Source organism: Perognathus longimembris, chromosome 5 (genome assembly GCF_023159225.1).
Source record: "Perognathus longimembris pacificus isolate PPM17 chromosome 5, ASM2315922v1, whole genome shotgun sequence".
Classification (NCBI taxonomy): Eukaryota; Metazoa; Chordata; class Mammalia; order Rodentia; family Heteromyidae; genus Perognathus; species Perognathus longimembris.
Window position 1 is genome coordinate 18,051,003 of NC_063165.1, and position 7,015 is coordinate 18,058,017.

Consider the following 7,015-nt stretch of genomic DNA (forward strand, 5'->3'; position numbering starts at 1 on the left):
CTCCCATCCCATCCACAAGTTGTACAGCTCATTTTCAACACAGTGTGCACTGACGTTGTTTTAATACATAGATAAATGCTAAACCTGCATCATTGCTTTCAGCTTACCCTGAGGGTTCGCCATGCTAGTGACTGGGTAAGAAAACACTCATGAAATGCACTCTATATTCTCACTGTCTCAGTCTGGATCCCTGGAGAAGCAGGTGCAAAATGGAAGAAGCATTCAGCCTCCGAAAACACCTTATTGTTGCTCCTGGGCTTCCCAAGAATCATGAGAAGATGCCTTGATTTAAAATGTATATTTTTATTGTTTTTACAGATATGTGTGTTCAGTTAAGTTTTTCTTTTTGGAGGGGAAGAGGAATGCATGTTTATCTATTTATTCATTTTTGGATACTCATTAAACATGAGTACAGGCATGCATTAAAGTTTGGACTCTGACCTGCCTTTTAAAAGACAAAATCTTTATAGTCCTTGACTTAGTTTTTTAAAAAAGCACAGGAATTTGGTATAATATTAAATAAGTAATTAATATAAGATATGCATATAAAATTACTTATAGGTAAAATTATGATTTAAAAAGCCACATCAACAATTAACATGAAAGCTACAGAATCATTATAAAATGAATGTAGTTAGCCATGTTGAAATTCTTTCCAGGAAATGATTCAAGCAAATGATGGGAACCCCTGAAATTTCATCAAGAAAGCAGGTACTTCCCTGAAATCTCATAAACAAGGAAATATATTTTAAATGTAACTAGCATCTGACTAATAATAATTAAACAATAATATTATAAATACAACATGGTACAGCCCAAACAACAAAGGTTTATCCCTCATCCAAATGTAGTTTTTGTTTTAATGACAAATAACAGTAGCTTTCACAACGAATAGAGGAAGAACAGAAACCTATCTGTGTTTCATAACATTTGTCCAGTGGTGAGAGTTTCCTGGCTACCCAGTAGAAGGATTCTGTTGATTCTGATATGCTATATGGGCACAGTGGCACAGGCAAAGATAATGTGGTAATGTTGAGCATGAAGGGAATTAACTTTAGCCAGGCTCAGGTGGCTTATGCCTATATTCCTAGCTACTCAGGAGGCTGAGATCTGAGGATCACATTTCAAAGCCAGCCCAGGCAGAAAAGTCAGTGAGACTCTTATATCCAATTAATGACCAGAAAAATGTAAGTGGTGCTGTGGCTAAAGTGGTAGAGCATGAGCCTTGAGCTGAAGAGCTCAGAGACAGCACCCAAGCCCAGAGTTCAAACCCCAAGATGGGGGGGGGGGGGGAGGGAGGAGAGAGAGAGAGAGAGAGAGAGAGAGAGAGAGAGAGAGAGAGAGAGAGAGAGAGAGGAATTAACTTTCTCTACTTTGACTTAACAGTCACCAAAAATGTTTTTAGATCTTTATTTAGTTTCCTAGGTTGACTTTTCTACTTTAAAATACATGACTTTTTCCAACTACTAGAAATATTCAAACTTACTTAACGACAATATTCCCATATTTACAAACTTTTATTATATGTTACAAATACTTATTTTAATGAATTTTTATATCATAAGAATCATTCCCTTGACATCTGATCAGCAAATTTGTCTGAGAACTTTAAAATCATCCAAGAATTAAAATTGTAAGTAATAAAAAATATCAGGAAGGGTATTTGAAAAATTGTGTAGGAAACACTAGACTTCACCACTAGTTTTCAACTACTCAGAACACACCTTTTTCTTTTTTCTTTTCTGTCTGTTATGGGGCTTGAACTCAAGGTCTTGTCGATGTCCCTGCATTCCTTTACTCAAGACTAATGCTTCACCATTTTGAATCACAGCACCACTTTCAATTTTCTGGTGGTTATTTCGAGATCAGAGTCTCATGTACTTTGCTGCCCCAGCTAGCTTTGAACCACCATCCTCAGATCTCAGTCACCTGGTGGAAAACCTTCTTATACCTAACCTATTCTGCTGTACTCCAAGCACTAAGCACAAATAATTCCAAAATATCTTATAGGGAACAAAATGAAATTATGCTAAGTTTACTTACTGAGCTATAGACCCTTAAGCCTTCCTTTTCCACTGATTGTCAGAAACCTAATAGTCAATTGAAAACCCTCTAGGTATGTATAACAGAGAATGCACAGGAACAGCAAGACCTGAGGCTTTCACAACAAAGAAGCTTGCTGGTCTGTCAGTCATGGTAACTATGGGAAGTTCAGCAGTATGGAATGTAACCTCCCACTACACACAGAACTTCCTGTTTATGAAAATATCAGTCATAATTAGAAGAAAAATACATCATTAAAAACCATCTAGAATTAAAATGAGAAAAGAAAAATAACAGTTTAGGAGCAAAAACTCTGTCATTATTATTTTTAAAGAGACAGGGTGATGTTGAGCTTTAGAAAAAATGTAATGTATGTAAAAAGGAACACTTATAAAATAAGAGATATGATTTTAAAAATTAAGCTGAGGTCCAATATCTCACAGGAGTTCCAAAGATAATTAGAAAATTCCTCACATTGAAGGATGTAAGTGTTCAAACTGAAAAGACTCACCACAAAGTGCCTAAAGCTCTAACTGAAGACAGAGACAGAGACAGAGAGACAGAAATAAAGAGGAGAGACGCTGGGGAGGAAGTGGAGGAGGAGAAGGAATATTGCCAACCCTGCACTAAGATAAAGAGAATACATTCAAAAAGAAGAGAATGAAAACTAACTTTGTTTTCTGATGTCAGCATAGAAAGCTAGAGGACTATCAAAATGCATTTCACATGCTCTGTGTAATTGTTATAACCTACATCCAATTCCACTACCCACCATGTTGAACAATGAAATCAGAGCCTTCATGAAATATGGCTGACAAAAAGAAAAGTTTTGTGTCCTTGAGACTGAAGGTAATAGGGTGCTGCCTCACAGTCAAGCATAAGCCCACAAAAAAGATTGATACCAGGAAACAGGGAATGCAGAATGAAAAGAAGCAAAAGGAATTCTCCACTTAATCTGTGTCCAAGATCATAGCTGGCCAGAAGCCCTCACTCAGAAAAGAGTCATTGCAGACCGGCAGAAGGTTTGACTCAGGGTTGATATTTCCAGAAGCCACAAAGAAGAAAAGGGTAGATTTTAGGTATTGTTAGCTGCTCAGGCATTTTAATGAGTCCATGTTTTATATAGCTATTAAAAAGAGTCTGATGATTCAGATATCATTTCAACATAAGCTAAGGAAAGTGAGGAAAAAATGTTGCAGATATTAAGTCCAGAAAAGAAAAAAGGCTGTAAGAGAATAACCCAAATATAATGTGCTCTTTGACTCAGCAGAGGACAATACTTACATTAGTCATAATAATGATATTCTTGACTTATCACCAAATGTGGTAGTAGAGTTCAATAATATTTAACATTATTAATACAAATAAATAATACAATGCAGTATATTGAAATAAGGAGTGAAGCAGTAGAACAAGACCAGTCAGTGTTGTTTCCAAAGGAGAGTCAGTTTTGGTGAAGGAACTAGTAGTAGGCTAGAAAAAGGGAAGTATTGCTTGAACTATCTCATCAGCTCCTTCTGCATTTATTAGAGTTGTTGTCAAGTCTACTATGTCTCTGAAGTATGGACAGGGAATAAAGCAGAAAATATCCTTGCTTCATGTAACTTACAGTTTGTCCACCACAACTTAGACATAAAATGTCAGAACATTAATTCTAATAGAAAGAGAGAGACTTAAAAGTGAGATAGAGTGTATAGAGCAGGGCTGAGAATATGGCCTAGTGGTAAAGTGCTTGCCTCACATATATGAAACCCTGGGTTCGATTCCGCAGCACCACATATATGTGTGTGTTTGTGTGTGTGTGTGTGTGTGTGTGTGTGTGTGTGTATGCCAGAAGGCACTGTAGCTCAAGTGGTAGAGTGCTAGCAAAAAGAAGCCAAGGACAGTGCTCAGGCCGAGTTCAAGCCCCAGGACTGGCAAAAAAAGAGTGTATAGAGCAAATGAGATTCAATGCCAGTTACTTTTAAGACCCAAATAATTCCTTATGATCATGTTTCTTTTTTTAAATGGCTAATATAGGGATACACAAATGATACTCATTTTAAAATAGCCATGTCATTGTAATTGCTGAAGATAAGAAAATAAAAATTCACACTACTGTTCCTTTAAAAAAACAAAATTAGTCATGGAATTTGAATGTTTAATACTGTTTTCCCAAATACCTTGAGACAACTTGACTCTAACCCTGATTGAATTGATTTGGGGAATAGTCAACAGCAAAAAGTATTACTGTGTCAACACATTCAAGTTATTACTCTTAAAGACTGTGCCAGAATTACATTTAATATTATACCATTCTTATATATGCAAGGTGTATTAAAGTTACTGTGCTAACCCACAAATAGCAATGTAATTGTTATCAGAGTTGTTCTAGTCTTAAGATCTGTCTGCTGAAATCATCTAGTTTTAATCAGTAATATCATTCTTTACTACTTTCTATTTGTACAGATCCTCTGACAAGGATGTTGTGCAAAAAGAGTTATTGCAATTTTTTAATGTTTTTTTCTTTTAGCAGTCGACTGCTATAGCATATCAGTTACTGTCTACAGCCTGGAGCTACTTAGTGAGGAGGAAAAAGTCTTTGATCTCATACAGCTCACATTCAAAGAAGAGAAAAATAAATGATGAACAAGTGAAAAAAATCTTCAGAAGAGACAACTGCTCTAAACAAACGTACCAAAAAAACCCACACAGACACAGATAAACACTGGAAAACAACCAAATACAAATATGGCATTGATGATGTTAACTTACATGGAGTAGGTCAAGAAAAATCCCAGAGCAGTGGCTCCGGCAATCACATCACTTGGTCCGCTCACACATCTCATAGGTCACTTGACCTAGGCCACTGAGCTTCATTGTGTTTTCACCTAGAAACAAATTTGACAAATCATCATTTTGTCCCCATGGTCCAACAGAGAAAGCATTTTTTTGTCCTGTTTTCTGGATTTGCCTCCAAGAGTACCAACTGCAGACTCTCATTTTGCTTTCATTCAGACCTTACTTATTTTTGCCACATTCTTCACCTACAGGGCAACCTCCTGACTTTCGACTCAGCTCACATGTGATTTGGTTCTTGCAAAATGCCTGTGGTAATTCAACTTGTCCAGTGACCTAGAATTGTGTGTCTGTATGGCTAAAGTGGTCTACATTCTGCATGGCAGTCTAATAGTGCTCTAATTATTAAAGAACACCTACATGTTTCTTCTCCTGCCTTTCTTTGCTGGTAGAAAATACTCACAAACTCTCCTTGTGATTATTCAGCCTTTCCAAGCCAGCGATGTGACATGACTGTCCTTCCTTCCTTCCTTCCTTCCTTCCTTCCTTCCTTCCTTCCTTCCTTCCTTTCTTTCTTTCTTTCTTTCTTTCTTTCTTTCTTTCTTTCTTTCTTTCTTATTTTTTTACTAAACTTTAGTCCTCAAGGGCCTTGAAAGCATGTTAAAATCAATTTTAGTGGCAAAACAAATCCCAGTTTGTTCTTTAATGTTTGATTTAATTAAAATTGAAGAAATCTTAAAAATTATTCTTGTGGGTTGTTAATTTTATGTTTTCATACAATTACAATAACCTAATAAGTGAATGGGTTACTAAAGCATCAGATGACAAAACAGCAGCATAAATCGTTTTCTGCACAAAAGATGCTACATACAAAGATAATGAGTTGGCCATTCAGAACTCTTTAAATTAACTATACAAACACAGCCTACCACAAATGTTTAGGCAGTCACTAAGTATTGCCCCCAGGCATACAGTCTGCTAGTGGGCTTCCTAACCCCAAATTCTTCTCTGTGCTTCCTCAAGGAAAGTACTCATGATCTCACTTAGGCCTCCCTGTAGTGTCTTTGCCACAGCGTTATGATTTTTTTTGGCGGCGTGGGGGGGGGTTCTTTGTAAAATGTAAGCTACTCTGCACTTTCCATTTTACAAGTCGGATCCTATGTCTCAAATGCTGTTTCCTGCTGTGTTGAACATCTGTTCAAAGACTTTCTACTTATTTTTCTTTTCCTCCTTACATTCCCACTGGTTATTTCCCACACACAAACTACTTGACAAAATGGAGTTAGCAGTATTCACATACATGTACTTGGGCTTATAGTCTTTTATGTTCTATAATATCCTCCAGTAACAGTATAACATTCTATGCATGTGATGGTGTACCAAAACATTTATTCAGAAAAGAAATGGATAAATAGATGCCTGATTTTGGTTACTACCATGTATGACATTTGAGAATTTGGTCTTTATAAAATAAGTGAATGGATTTCAACACCTTATATGATGCTGATTGAAAGAGGTGGAATTTGAAAGTGATTACACTAATGAAGTATAGTTATCAATAGACTTAGAAGGAACAGTAAAGTCACTTTGGAGACCAGGTAGCTAAAACACAAATGTTTTGGCCAAAGATACATTATACCACAGGCAAACATTCAAAGTAAGCAGAGTTATAGGAAATGCAAGAATGGGAAAAAGATAAGCTCTGGTCCTTAAAGAAATAGCATCTAAAGTAAAACCATGAAGAGATTATAGCTATTTGTCTAGCCAAATGCAGAGCAGTGCGTTAGGTACAGCCTAACAATCTTGGAAGTAAATAGAAAACATTCATAATCAAGATAATCTTCTAACTGATGATATTAAAGTTATAGAGCCATTAGTAGTTTCTGTCATCTGTAAAGAGTGAAAAGATTCTAACTATCCTTTGACCCATATCTATATCCCTATCTCCAAAACTAGACATTGAGAATTTTCTCCCATTTCAGCTTTTCTTTACACTTTATGAGGATTAAATTTAGTATATTTATCAGGTAAACAAGACCCATGTTTATTCCTAATCTGTTCCTATTAGTATCAAATCAGAAAAATAATTGCTCATGTTTTATTAGAAGAAGTTATACACTAAATATGCAGACTTGACTAGAGAGTGTCAACCAGGAATTTCTAACATGCTCTGAATAGCCCTCTCATTAAGTGG

At 36.1% G+C, this 7,015-nt stretch overlaps 1 long non-coding RNA gene across 1 annotated transcript; it reads left to right on the plus strand.

Moving 5' to 3' along the window:
- The first annotated feature begins 531 nt into the window (after nt 1-531).
- On the plus strand, nt 532-4,720 carry LOC125351565. The gene is made up of 2 exons (XR_007210974.1): nt 532-711; nt 4,593-4,720. It is a non-coding gene; the product is annotated as an uncharacterized LOC125351565 (long non-coding RNA).
- The last annotated feature ends 2,295 nt before the right edge of the window (nt 4,721-7,015 follow it).